We start from the raw sequence: 15,460 nt of genomic DNA, 5'->3' as shown, positions 1-15,460 counted from the left end.
AAAAAAGTTTAACCTTGCTTACGTTTTGCTGCAACACAATGCAATAAAATCTACAAAAACATTCTGTTCGGCAATCAAATACATCCAAGCACACATTTGTGTACAACAATGAAAAGGATGATTTTACGGTTTACTTCGCAATTGTTAAACTAGAGGATACAATGACTGAAACGAGTCCCGGACGACAACAATGAATACTTCCAGATTGAGAGATCAATCTCACCTAGTCGTTTTGAAGGGCTAGATCAAATCCAAGCAAAACAGTTCAGCATGTCTCGTTAGAGTGAAATTCTGGTTTCACTGCAGCATAAGGCTATTGGTCATTTTTCCACAACGAGAACTTTTCCAAGAGTCCAGGAACGGATTTCCAATTTTGGCACTTGGTCGGCACTGCCTACCGCTTCACAATTTTCTTAGCAAAGAAATTGTAGTTGTTGACATTTAATGCACATGTTTTACAATAAACTGTACTTGAAACATGTCTGGATCTGCCATACGCAATCGCTAACATTTAGTTGTGACGTTGGCTTAGCCCCGCTAACGTAAGCCTTAGCTAATTCCTTCACCACTAATGGCGGTTTTCCACTGCGTGGTATCTACTCAACACGCCTCGAATCTACTCGCCTTTTTTGGTTTTCCATTACCTTACATTAATTAATTGTTATTAAACAAGTCCCTGGGACCTGCTACCAGGGACTTTTTTTAGTACTACCTCAGTCGAGGTTCCAAGCGAGCTGAGGCGAGCTCAAAAGGTGACGTGAAAACCTGCAGACTGCTGGTTGGTCGGATCACTGCGTTGTTAGCAGACAAGAGTGCGGAGTGTGTGTCCAGAACAAATGGACATTTAAAAAACAAATCTAGCCAGACACCGACAGATTATCTACTCTTTGCACTATTCTCACTTATCAACTGTTCAACATTAAAGGCTGTTAGGAGCTTTATGTCGTTTCCAATATTGCACACTGTTACTTAAAAAAACAAGACAAGTTATCAAAGAAAAGTTTTTATTTAGCTTTTCAAGTAGCGCATCAAATCCCTCCCGGACATCCCGGTCTTCTTCCTCCGCACCCTGTGACAGTGTCCACCCGGCTCTGCTGGCCCAGATGCATCCCAGTCGTTGTCATAAGCCTGTCCGTGACTCTCATAAAGATTATACGAAGTCCAGCAGGTCACAACCAGAGAACTCACGGTCGGACGTCGCCCACCAGACGGTCTGCGGCGGCGGTTTTGCAAAGCGTGAATGCTCTGAAACACAAACAGCATACATGTTGGTGTGTAATCATGGTTGCTAAAGTTCATGTACTTTATATAACGCTAGCGTATAGCGTTAGTAAATACTGAGCGGGGCCCCTAACACATGCAAATGTTAGCTAACGTTACCAGGAAACTTAACTTACCCTTTTGTGTCGGCGAACAACAGTCATGTCGACGTCTGAACTCCGGTGGAATTCCCAAACTCCTGTTTTTTTTAGCGGTGATTTTTGTTGCTTCCTTCAGCTTCTTTTGAAACAAAACATTTCTTCTGGCTGCGGCAGGTAGCAGACGTGCTGTTGTGAGTCACGTTGAAAATTACTTCATCACGCGTAGCTATGGTGACCAGCCACGCTAAGACGTTACTCATTTTGCAATGGAAAACAAACGTAGAAAGAATCGTGTCGAGTAGAGGCGAGGCGAGTCAAGGCGTGTCGAGGCAAGCGGTTACCAGCAGTGGAAAAACGCCGTAACGGACCGAGCTGGAAAATCAAACTTTTCCCGAACCACGTGGGGAGGAGGGCCACAACATCATGGCCACTTACCAAACTCAGCAAAGATTGTTCTTGCTCTGGCTTTACTGGCTTACTTCTGGATAGTCTGCAGCGATGCCACAACAAACCAAATGGCTTCGCTTGCGTGTTTCTCCGCCACCACGGAACTACAACTCTTGTGCACGGCCTTAACGTCATCCTTCTCAGCCACTCCCTATGTTTGCTGATTGGACCGGTTAAAATTTGATAATATATCGCAAACCTAGACGGTGTACTGATGGAAAATGAAACTGATCGTATGTACGTAGGAGGGCGGAGGCAGGCTAGTTAAAGGTCCCCATTCAGCGAGCACTGACTTTGTGACTTTTTCAGTGACACTGCAGCGGTAGCTGAGCTCTAGGCCCCTGGCCCAAATCTTACCCTTATTAATGTAGATTAAGTGAAGGCTATGGTTCTTTGGGCCATGTTTGTTTTGAAATTCGCTCTCTCTTATGCCACTTGTTTGCAGATTCCCGCTGGATTAGCTCCTGCATTGCACTAATGCTCTGCTGGGCTCTCCCTGTGTCATGCTCTTTATAAGCATAGCTAAATATAAAGCACACCATGTAATCCCTGTAAATTGTGGGGGCCCCTTAAATGGGTAAAACACCCAGAAGAATGTCAAAAACTGTCTAATCTGTGATTTACCAGGAACCCATGAACCCAGCGAGCAAGCCAGCAGTCTGTCTAGTCCGTTGACTCGTGTTGATTTAACACCAGTTTGGACTGTCATGGATATTGACATGTAAAAAGCATCATTCGGTGGGGTTGGAGGGGTAATTATTGTATTTGAAAAAAAAGCTCCAAGACACATCGTTTTAGTTAAGAAAATCAATCCAAAGAAAAGTCCCTAAACTAACTTGCCTTTCACAAGCTTTAAAGGGTTGTTATCCATGATATATCGCTCATGTATAGACATATATTGTAATTCTTCAAGCCCTTAGAACAGTGTTATTATGGAAAACCTAGAAGTGCTTTAATCCATGTTTTGTGTAACCTTACAACATTTTCTCACCTCGGTCTGGTGTGCTGAGGCTTCTTAAGATGAGCACAGCACAGCCAAACTAACCTTAAGCTGGACCCACAAATTGACCCCAAAACACACAACCTGCTACTAATATTCTTGTCTTCATTTGAGTAGCCCCCACTTGTCAAGGCCTGGCCCGGGTGGTCAGAACAATGAGACAAACAACACCATGTTCAACACCATGCTTAAATAATACTTTATTAAATCAAATTGAACCAAATTAGACTAACTTGACCATATATAGAATGTGATGTGGAAATCAGTGCTTAGTGGTGTAGGGTGTGCACGAGTGAGTAAAGTGTAAACTCAAAAGGCAAACATAACTTATTCAAACCTCGGTGTGCCCGTGGAGAAAGCAGGGAGAGACAGAGGATCCTGCAGTATTGTAAGAATGCCAGGCTTTTAGCTGCTAAATGCTCCACTGTGTTCACCAGCTAGTCTTTGTCCAACCTTACAGAAACACGTGAAATAACTACAACCTTACGCCATGACATGGTGGTGGCACATAATGTGTTGAAATGACATTCCAGCACCACAGAAACAATATAGGTTTGGGCGACAAAACTACTTGGATAGGTCTAGGAAAAGATTGTGGTTTGGGTTCATATAGTAGGCTACGTTGTGTACATAAATTAAGTATATAACAAGGCTATGTGACATAAGTTAAGTAAGTTATGAATTTTAACTTATAAAATCCTATGCGAGGTTTTAAAAAAGGCAACATTGAGTCTTGCTTTCACGCGACACACAAACAGCAGCCTCCTGGGTGAAAGTCCCATGTTTGTGTGAGCGGCCCATTCACCTTGTCCTACTGCGGACTTTAAGAGAGGGCTGTGTTGAAAGAGGAAACACGTGATTTCACCACGACAAGGGATCTTAAGTGACTTTCCATTGCCATTGTTTCCATGGAGCTGGCATGTAATGTTAACACATCATGTGGTGGCACTGACACCACCACGTAATGCATGTAATGCGTGTATTTCTGTTAGATCAGGCTGTCTTTGTCCGTCTGCTGTTTGGTGCTATAGCATACAATACGATTTTACAAGCTTTGTGCTGAAACCAGCTGCCTGCTGCGGCTGGAGACAACCGTGATGAAAGTCGTAAGACTGAACCAAAACAGCAGTTGGGCGATAATTCTCTGCTGGTTTGTCACTAAGTAGTCTCTCTTTGCCAGATACTCTACCAAAGCACTCCAAAGGAGGGTCTGGCTACTCCACATAGCATTCTGGGATGGGGAGGAAAACCAGCTCCAGTTTAATGTCATTTCTTTAAACCAATCAGAATCACCATGGGTGGTGGTAAACTCCACACGGAGCCGCTGCTAAATAGTTCGAGAAAAAACTCGGAATGGACAAATAGCCTAGCTAGCTGTCTCAATTTACCATGCAGAGATCTGAGGAGCAAGTAACCATAGTTGTCATTAATCCACCAAATTTAAAGATACAACACAAAGAAAGTGTAAGGAAAAGGAAATATGCGTCTGGCGGAACTTCGCGAAGGATATAGACTTGTCACTAAGCAACGTCTTTTACTACACCAAGTCATTTAATCTATTGCAAATATTATAATAATGATTAAAGCAACTTTAAAATAGAAAGGAATAATAGAACAAAAATGAAATTACAGTAAAATGCTAAAAGAAAAGGACCAAGCAAGTGTTTTTTTCATTACATTCAATTTGCCCATTTTAGTTGGCATGTTGCTTCCCATGCCAGACCCCAGCTTTGTCTCGCCACAAGGGTCATTAAAGGTTTTAGTGAATTTTAACAAACAAAAAGGATTCAAGTCACAATGCACAGGTATCTTTCCTAATGTAGCGTTAGAATCCAGACATACAAAGAATTGATGCAATGTCTCTCTTACTAAGAAATATAACATAGATTTTAAGTCCAAAAAGAGATCCGATTTTACAACTCTGAGAGCAGAAGCAGAAGGATGGAGTGAACAATGGAAGTAGAACAATGGAAGCAGGTGTGATTAGACCTGAGGCAGGGGACGTGCTCTCAGGCAGGTAAATCACTCCCCACTGCTGACGTGCACAGAGAGAAACCACGACTGCAAAAACCTGATTGGTGTCCGCAGCGTAGTTGGGTGTGTTATGTGCTCACTCACACGTACTACTTCTTAAAGGCTTCCGATCTACATTCACAAATATTTATGACTGATTGTGACACTGAAAAATACCCTCCATGAGTCATGAGGCTGAGAACCCGGAGAGGGAGGGAAGGAGAATAAGACTGAAATCAGTTTAAAGAGGGATCAGTGGAACAGGGTGGAAAAGAGACTAATTGAGCTGAGTGGGGAGAAGTAAAGAGGATAAAAATGGGATGAAGGAGAGCATGATTGAGAGGGAATAAAGTGGAGTGTTGCGGGGGAATTGCACTAATATAATGCCTCCTCATTCATCTGCATGTGTGTAAAAGAAAGAAAAGGATGAGTGATAGAGGAACTGAGACAAGTGGAAAGAGAAGGACATAAGTACGCAATACCTTTTCCTGTCCCATTCACAACCGCTTTAATACTCAATGCAGAAGAAAACTATACATTTTACAGCAGATCTGCATAAAAGCAAAACATCTTCAAACGTCTGCATTTCTGTAGCACAGTCGGCCAGATCTATCTTGGTGTGTCCGGCCTGGTTGCACCCAATCACCCCTCACACGGGTGTAGTCCAGCTTATACTCATTACCAGAGCATTACCATTTATCAGGCATACCTGAGGGAGTGCTTCTGTGTGTATTAATGTTCTTGCCAATTGTAGACATTACTGATCAGTCGGACACCATAAAAACTCCTCTTTTGGGGGGGCCGTAAGAAGCAATCTTCTCTTGGCCAAAAACCCTGTAAACATATGTGTATTTCCCGAATTTATTATTATACCTATTATAAAATGATTTTGAACAGACTCTCTAAAGAGTGTGTAATGTAATCATTCTTCTTATGGAAATGCTCTCTTCACTTTGCCCCTGCTCGGAGAGCAGAAACAGGAATGACAAAAGCTCTGACTGAGTGTGTCTGTTTAATCCAATTTATCCAAGTTGTTACAATGCCACTTATCAGCTGTATTGTCAAATACTTTGAAGGCATTGCAGTTGTGAAAGACTTCTGCTGTAAATATCAGCGAGATCCGCAAGTGAGGAAGTGATGTGAGCTGGGGGAATTACTGTGGATCAAGTAGAAAGGAGCTGGATTTGTGTTGTGTTCTTGTATTGGACAGGCCCGGCCTTGTTAGAGAATCCACAAGGGCTCAGTGTTCAAATTTGGCACAACTAGCCAACTCCTGATCAAGCACAAATCACTCAGAAAACAGGCGAGGAAGCCGACTTTAAAAAGCATGCCATTTTAGGATTAAGTTAGACAACAACACTGATTTACTCTTTCATTCACCCAAAAGATTAAAGGGTTCGAGATGCTGGCAAATAAGGAGTTTTTGGATAAAAGCATGTTCTCCTACTGAAACTAGACTTCTATAATCCTAAAGTCCAAATAGGGAGTTCTGACGGCATCACTGTGCATGTGCGTGCATGCAAGTTATTGTTTGACTTCTTATATCTTTTAAAGGTCATCTGCTGTTTCAAATATCCAAACGTTTTACTGTTATCAACCTGAAATACAATTATTCAATTTTGGCTGGATCCATTTTTTTTTTTTGTAGCCACTAGATTAACATATTGCTTTTGAATTAGTGTATGTCTATGTTATTTTTTGTTCATATACTAATTTGGAAGCAATACAAATAAGTAGCCTGTATTCATCCTTTCAAGTGCTCATTTCTGAAGAAGTATGAAGATGACTCCACTATAAATAACATTTAGCTTGACTTTGTTTTAAATAAGAAAAATTTACACAACAGGCCTATATAAATACTCCCCGGTTCTGTACTGCAGACTCCTCCACAATGTAAACATTTTGCTCTTTCTCACACACACACTGTAAATCTAACGCTCCACCCTCCATAGCATTTGACCTACATGTCGACTCATTCACAAGTTGCTTTACAGAAACATAAAAGTGATAAATGGTGCGATGTGTATCTCTCATCTTTCTCTCAGATGGCCTTCTACCTAATATCTGTGCCATCTGTTTTAAAGGTAACTCTTAGAAGAGGTTGCATTTTCCAGATATTCTGTTGTGTTTGACAGTGTTGTCTTGTGATACTGCCACGTCAGAGTTGAGCTTTAGCCGCAGTCATTTGGTCAAAGTTGATGTCTTTGCTTAGTCAACCTCTCCCTCCGTTCATACTATTGTCCTCCCACTCCTTGCTTTTCTCTCCCTCCTCTATGACTCAGATCTGGATCGCAGTCCCTCAGGGCAATGGCCACAACACACTTTGACCAGAACATTTCTCTGGCATTGGTTGCCCAAGACAACAAACATGCTGCGCAGTGTAGTGTCTCCTTGACTTTTTCTAGGATGAACCAAACTCCTGTCTCTCTCGCATACTCTTACTAGATAACATTTGGACCTCCTGGGGTACTTGTACACCAGGTTGTACTTGTACACCAGGTTGTACTTGTACACCAGGGTATACCAAAGGGTTCTTGTACACCAGGGGGTACTTTTACAGTTACCAAAGTACATGGAAATATTGTGGGATATACACTGTTATCCAAAATTAGTTGACTTTACTAGAATGTTGCGTAGAAACCTGTTGCCTTAAAAGTTTTACACAAGTTGATATTTAACAGGTAGTTGTATTAACACAGAGCATTGAGTTGATGCGGTAGACAAATCAAGTTTACATTAGTAGTCATTACTTAAAACTATTAGTAAATATAATTTTTTTTCTGGAGTCAAGTTGTCTAAAATAAGCATGTTAGGTTTACGGTTACATTCAAGCCATTGCCAAATTAGTTGATACAAAGCTATTTAAGACTATTAGCTCCGCAAATCTCTCTGTGTATTTCTCAGTGTCATTTCTCGCATTTTTTCTCTCATTTCTCCTCCTTGGCTACTAGCAACTGCGTGGAGGAGGGGTGGGGGTGGTGCAAGATCACAAAAGAAGTGCATCACGCCCACATTGTTTTTGTCATTACTAGAATTCCTCATGAGGGAGACAGAAACTACGCACCATAGACATTAAAACTTTAAGAACAGTGTATTCCATGCATTTGTTCTGATTAAAATAGACAGGTTAACAATGTGCGTAAAACATTCTAATTAATTTTCAATGTATTGTACTGCATGGAGGGTTTCACATAGGAAAGTTATTGGTTTCTGATATGACAACAAACTCCTTTGTCGTCCCAGAACCCATCAGTCCCTACCCGGGTCTCGGTGATGGTACAAAGATAAATGTATATAGACATGAACACTAAATCATCAAATCAAAAATTATACTTCAATTCAATTTCAATTCAATTTTATTTATAGTATCAATTCATAACAAGAGTTATCTCAAGACACTTTACAGATAGACCACACTCCATAATTTACAAGGACCCAACAGTTCTAGTAGTCTCCTCCAGAGCAAGCAACAGTGCAACAGTGGCGAGGAAAAACTTCCTTTAAGGCAGAAACCTCGGACAGACCCAGGCTCTTGGTAGGCGGTGTCTGACGACCGGTTGGCTTAGATTAGCAGAAGATTACTAAAACACACTTTAACTCGAACAGAAACAGATTTTCAGATTATAATTTGTGTCCCATGAGCCTTTGCATGGCTTCAGGCAGAACAGTTCAAATGACCCCGCCCCTCCCATTCAGACACTTAACAGCTATAACTTAGCTATCTCTGTTTGATGAGATCTGCGCAGATTATTTCCAACATTCATGTGATTTAATAATGAATATTTTAACAAAAGAGTGTACAGAATGAGTAGTGACCACTAAAAAGTTGAATTACAACTAAATCTGGGTTTGGAGAGTAGGAAAATGAACACTTACTTGATAAAAACTCAAAAACTCTTTTGCTGAATGTCATGGATAAACAGTTGAAATATTTAACAAACAAAAAGTAACTGATAAATAGTTAAACATATAGCTAAAAGTCACCATTAAACATTCAAACTAGTTAGCTTACAGTAGTGGATGAATAGCTAAATACTTAAGCTAAACATTTAACAGATAAATCGTTGAAATCATCAGCTAGAAATAATTGAACCAACAGTTGAAACCAATGAACCGCTATGGATAAATGGCTGATATAATTCCATTGGCTAAAAGTAATTTGTAAGTAGTTGAAACAGTTTCGTAGAATGTATTATATACTGTAATATAATTTAATGTAACCATTCAAATAGGCAGCTACAGGTAAGGAATAAATGGTTGAAATGTCCAACTTCTGCCACTGCAAGTGTAAAATGCAAAGTTGACTAAAGAGACTTAATCAATTATATTGAAAGGTTTTGTGACAATTTCCACTTTTGTGTAAGTAATAGCTTAACTTAAATATCATAATCAGTTGCAATGATGCTCCACACAAATTATAAAGTTATTCAAATATTGAATTAGGAAAACTCTAGGGACTTTCAGAGACCCACTGTTATTTATTTGGATTAATAACATGTGATGGTGTTTCTTGTTTAAAATAGGTTTATTAGGGCATGTTCCTACACACGTACGGACACAAAGGCATTTGCAACATGCTATGGGCAACAAAGTCAGGTTGCTGCTTCAGACAAGTGATCTGCTCGTGTGTTAGCTATCCAGGATTTATGGCTGCTTTTAAAAATGTGACACACCATAATGTGTATAACAGCTAGGAGCCATGCCTCTCAGCCATGCCTGATTGTTTAATTGTGCACGCTGACCAGTCGTGCTGCTAATTAGCCATGGCTAATGGTTGGTAAACATGTAGCAATGAGACACGGTGTCCAGGAGCAGCAGATATTTCTGAGAGATTAGCATTTAGGGGCCAGTAAAAGGTGAGCTTAAGACATTCTCTGCATGTTCTCTGTGAAATCGGCCTATTTCTGACCATGTAAATCATTTACATGTGATTACTTTCACATCGCTGAGGCTTGCCGCTCCATCAAACTGCATGTCAGGGGAAAGGGAAATGGTGAGTTCAGGTCATGTGGCCAAGCATCTAATAGAAGTAAAGCTATTGTTTAAAAATGTAATGTAGCATTCTCATTCATGTTCAAATGTGAAATCTGGTCCAGGTCTCTAGTTTTAGAGTGACCCTAATATAGTCAGTAATTTGAAGCCTGTTTGTGTACATGCTGTATGTTTACAAAAATTGTGTAATCCTAATTGTCCATATTTAAATTTATGTGTACAAAACATCAATTGCATATAAGGATGGATCCCTCCTCCGATCTTTTCTGAGGTTTCTTTGTTGAGTTTTTCCTTATCCAAATTGAGAGTCTAAGGATAGAGTTTGTTTAAAGTGCTCGTATTTTGCTCATTTTCAGGTTCATAATTGTATTTAGAGGTTGTACTAGAATAGGTTTACATCGTTTGATTTTCAAAAACACCATAGTTTTTTGTTGTACTGCACATTGCTGCAGCTCCTCTTTTCACCCCGTGTGTTGAGCTCTCCGTTTTAGCTACAGAGTGAGGCATCGCACTTCTGTACCATCTTTGTTGGGAGTCGGATATCCGCAGTAACTAGAAGCTAGTCAGTTGCAGAGTATGAGAGTGTTCGTCACGTAACTGAAGGCTGGAATACAATAGAGGAAAAGGGAAAAAAGCAAAAAAGCATAATATGAGCACTTTAAAGGGTTATGCTCAGCTATAAAAATTGGTTTGTGTTCACTGTCATGTTCAAATTCACAATTCAACACAAACTGTTGGACTCACATATTGTGTGACCTTGTCACATTATGTCGTCATCATTCTGTGATTATACAGTATATTGCCTATACATTAGGGTAATAATCTAAAATCTTAAGTGGATTAGGTGTAATCTGCTTAGTGGGCTATATTTAAGGATTTTCACATACATGGATTGATAGCTACTGCCAACTCCGCTCCAGTACCCCATCACTCAAACCTATGCTAATTTGAAAAGATCACTGCTGTGTCAGAAGGCCCTCTGCTGCAACACAACATCAACTGCTGCCTCACAAGACACACACTTGCATCACAAGGACCACCACAGCATGAAAGAACAGGACAAAAGCTGCATCCCAGGTCCATCTGCTGTGCTGCATCGCCAAGTGAACTGTGGCAGGATTGACACACTGTTACATCACAGGGGGAACTGGCTGCATCACAGAGTAAACTGTTGCATCACAGGGGGAATTGGGTGCATCACAGAGTAAACTGTTGCATCACAGGAATGGACTCCATTTAACCCATGATTAGATCTGTTTCACGTGTGAGTTAACTGGCAACCTAGCATGCAGCACAACTTATGTTGCTATGGTTACCTGCATTTTAAGCCCTGATATTTACAGAAAACTAAAAGTATGTTTGATATCTGCCAGCCGAAGAGCAACAAGTATTTTGCGGTGTTGCTGGCACAGTATAATTTACAGTTTTCTTTAGGGACACTATCATTTGGATAGAAACAGATAGTTCCAACTTCCTTCATGTGATTGACGTGAGACAGAAATCACAGGAAAAGTTTCTATCCAAATTTAATACAAATTGTAAATGAATTTTCAGAAAATTGACAAAAGATAATCCAAATGAATGGCTGTTTTCTTGTGTGAATAGTAGAGAATGTCCTCCCCTGAAAGAATTCCACAATAATTCATTTGTTCAAGCAGCAACTCAACGCACATTACGTTAATAGTGGTGGCTACCACTAGTGGCAATGGTAATTATGGTGGGAGCAAAGCAATAGGTATATGAGCGCCAACTTCCACATAAGAGGAAGGTAGGGCTGGTGGGTGGGACGAAGAAACACAGGACTTTAAGACCGGTGACCTCGGTCCTGTTTTAAAATATATAGTAAGTAAATGGCTAATCAGTTTGTTTTAACTACGGAACGGAACTACATTACATTCTTCCTCACATGCTTACCGGAAGTAAAGTAACAAAACATATGTAGCCTACTAATAAACACAATCTTTTACTAACCATGTAGTTTTTGTGCCTGAAAGTAACCAACTGCAATCGCTTTACGAAGTTAACAACAACGACAAGTGTTTAAAACCATTACCGTTACATTCTGTGGTTTAGATATGTGAACGTAAAACACTCCTATGGGTTGTATTAGAAGGTAGGAATAAACAACCTCTATCATCATATGGTTAGGAGGACTTGTTTGAATACTGGGAGGTGGTTCATTTAGGTCAACAGTTGGTGGTGCAATTCTCCAGTCAGATGCCAATAAACCATTGTAGAAGAAGAGGGCTTAATGAGATGACATAGTGAATACCGCACAGTCAAACATCAAACAGATGGAAACATCGCGGAAGAATAATGGAAATACAGCTTTTATGCTTTGTTGTCATTGTTCCAAGGAGGGCTGATGTTGTTGTCTTCTCCCCTCTTGCTATCTCTGCTTTTGGGGCTTTTTGCTGCTCAGGACAGTTGTTTTAAAGAAATACATTCAAGGCAGGGCGAGTTTTTTCATCTTTTGCAGAAGATAGGTGGTGTAGCCAGACCATACTGCAGCGCTGTAGCGATAGGTTTGGCAATGTGAGACGTATCATTGTTTCAGCAAATGAACAAAAACATAAATATTAGTTTTAAGTGACAAAGCCCTCTAACGGACATGGTTTTTGCAACTCTCGACGGCGGGAGCAGTGAAGGAAGTGGATGTGACGTTGTTACAGAGCCACAGAATTGGCAGAGGGGGGCAGTCAATCTGGTTGGATGGGTCAACAAAATGTTGGAGACCGCTTTTCGTTTCCTGTTTCCTACTGCCAGTAAACATTGGTTTGTTTTAACCATGGCAAAAACTATTTCCTAACCTTAGACCTGCCATGCAAAACCTTTGTCTTGCATCACTTCCAGTGCACTCAAGTATACTCCGAAATACAGAGAGCTATCCCTGCAGCCAATAGGGTTAATCAGCACTTTGTGACCTTGTTTGGCAAGAAATTCAATGTAACAGAAGTTAAACAAAAGTCCAGCACTCTGGTTCTTAAAATTCCCCAATTATCCCCTAACCTTATTTAAGTCATTTTAACCCAAACTACACTATCTTTCCATGACCAAGTTATATTTGTCAGGTGGCCTCACAGCAAGAAGGTTCTGAGTTCATATCTAGGTCGTTCCAGGTCTTTCTGTGTGGAGTTTGTATGTTCTCCCCATGTTTGCATGGGTTTCCTCTGGGTTGGATCACAAACATGTTCTAGGTTATCTGACAGTGCCTTTGATCAATCCGCATACATTTGGGTTAAATGCAGAGAATGAATTTCTCTATGTGTTTGTGACAATAAATAACCTTTATGTGTGTCATTCTGAAGGATAATAGCAAACTACGTGTTCAATTTGGAGGATGTTTTGTTACTACTGTATGACAGTGCTTTGTCATGATACCTTTGTCATGCTGTTGTATTGACCCTGAAACATAGCTACTCTGCGTGGGGATTTCTTCTGCACACAGGTGGGAGAAATAGCCAAGAATACTTCAGATTTGAAAAAAAAAGCATGACTGCTTCTTTACTGCCTTTTTGCAAGCTTGTCCAAGTTTGTCTGGCGGGCTCAAGCTCAAGGACAGACAGATAAGAGGACACACAAACACACACACAAACACACGCACACACACACACACACACACACAGTTTCCAAGACTAAATCAAACATTTATCAAATTCAGGGGAACAGTGGAAAGGAATTAACCATTGCTTTAAATATAAACTCCTGCTGGAGATTGAAACAGTTTTTTATTAAACTGCTCCTCCTTATTTCAACCTACGGGAGTATACATGTACAGGTTTTACCCTTGTTCAGTGGCGTGTACCTTCAAGCCATGTTGAGTGTTAACAAGCTCCCATTAAGAATGCATGTCAGGTGCTGTGAATGGAACCAACCTATCAACAATCAGGCAAGCCCTAATGGGATTTCACTTCCTGCAGTGTGTACAGACACTGTACTAACAATGTTAAATCAAGTGGAGATGAAAGCCAGCAGCCTAATCTTAACCCTTTCTATGACGGGGAGATGATAAAGAAAAGAGATAAGGTACGAGCGTAAATTTAATAAAGCAGGAACCCGTATTACTTCACCAAGGAGTGGGAGGGATAAACATGAACTCGTTGACACGTGGTCATTGCAGCAACACATTACATTTCTCTCGTTCCTCTTCCCACTCTCTCTCCCTCTCATACCTCCCGTTCCTCCCACACCCCCACACCCCCCCTCCCCGCGCTTGCCCCTAAGTGTATCTCATTTTAGCATCGACTATCTGTAAGCCAAGAGCCGCTGTCACCAGATCCCCCAGTCCTGCAGAGTTCTTAGGAATGGCATGTGTTCCCAATTGGCAGCTTAACGGACACTGACCACACAACTACAAACCAGGAGCTTTCTGGAGGCCAAGGTGGGTGAGCTACAGGTCTTGCAGTATGAAAAGGAAATGGAGCATGTAGGAAGCTACTGTATCAAACAGATGCACAAAGGTTCATCTACACTCTTGTGTCGGACAGGTGTTACTGCTTTTGTTTTTCGGGAACCCATGTATTACTCCTTCCTCTGCACATAGATAATGTCAATGTTGCTTCTCACGTTTCAGAAGAAAGTGATACAGGGAGAGGCAGAAGATTCTTGGCATTGAAGATAGCGTCATCTCTGCCAGCTACGCCAACCATTAACAACCTGTAGTGCATTTGAATGATGATTGTGTGCAAGTTGACAACAGATATTTAAGTGTGTACAGCATACCCGCTGTGCATTTGCACCATGTGTGTGGGCTACAAGTCCAAAGCAAGTTTGTTGTGCCCAACGCTAGTAGGTGCGCACATTTTCATGTGCATTATTTGCCTGGCACATCAGCAAGATTTAAAAAAAACAAAAACGTAATTTATAGCCTTGCTCCATGAATGTGTGCTACAGAATGCCACTGGGAGTGATAACATTAAGAGGGAATATAAAGTAAAAGGTCAAGGTGAACATGGAGACAAAAGCAGTAACATGAAATTGAACCTTCACCATTAGGCTCTGTTTTCTTCCTTTTCCCTAATGAACTAAAAATACATCCTTGTTTTGGCTTAGTCACCCCAGTGTCCTTTACCACACTTCCTGCAGTGACTGGTGTTTTGTTGTTTTCATTGTTGTTCTTTTGTCCTGTCATTGTCTGCTCTTGCTTAACTCCTTATTGATTTATAAATTAATCAAATAATGTTTCTACCCACCGGCACTGACGAGCAGTAATGCAATTTCAGCATCCTTCTCTTGCCCTCTGCGTTCTTACTCTCTTGCACGCTCTCTTCATTACTGTTTTACCTACAATCTTTTAATTTAAAAAGGTACATGGTGTACCGTTTCCACATTAAATTGTCTAAAATCGACTAAAAGTTGTTGTGTGGTGTACATCATCCCAAATGTTTCCAATAATGTTCAAACCCAGAGAAAGGTCTTTAAGGTAACTATCTATTTGGTTGCCTGACACTCATCGTCGTGTAAACTGGATGCAGCGTTTTTCTGTTGCATTTGTTTTTGAGGTTTGTGTGATGATGCTGAACGAGGACCCAAAAGCAGAGTAGTGGAGGAAACTCCACAGGCTTTATTTGACACAGTTCAACTAACACAGGGAGCCAGAAGGCAAAAACCAAGCAAAAATCCAAGAGGGCAAACACAGGCAGAGGTC

General features: G+C 40.8%; 1 long non-coding RNA gene across 1 annotated transcript; it reads right to left on the bottom strand.

The window, feature by feature from the left end:
* Window positions 1–3,938: 3,938 nt before the first annotated feature.
* LOC117961180 lies at window positions 3,939–12,053 on the bottom strand. Its single transcript, XR_004660341.1, has 3 exons — window positions 11,906–12,053; window positions 5,198–5,208; window positions 3,939–3,950 (listed from the first exon to the last, which is right to left on the bottom strand). It is a non-coding gene; the product is annotated as an uncharacterized LOC117961180 (long non-coding RNA).
* Between the last annotated feature and the right edge of the window lie 3,407 nt (window positions 12,054–15,460).

Source organism: Etheostoma cragini, chromosome 18, assembly GCF_013103735.1.
Source record: "Etheostoma cragini isolate CJK2018 chromosome 18, CSU_Ecrag_1.0, whole genome shotgun sequence".
Lineage (NCBI taxonomy): Eukaryota > Metazoa > Chordata > Actinopteri > Perciformes > Percidae > Etheostoma > Etheostoma cragini.
Note: the sequence above shows the minus strand (reverse complement) of the source record. Positions and strands in the feature narration are given on the sequence as shown.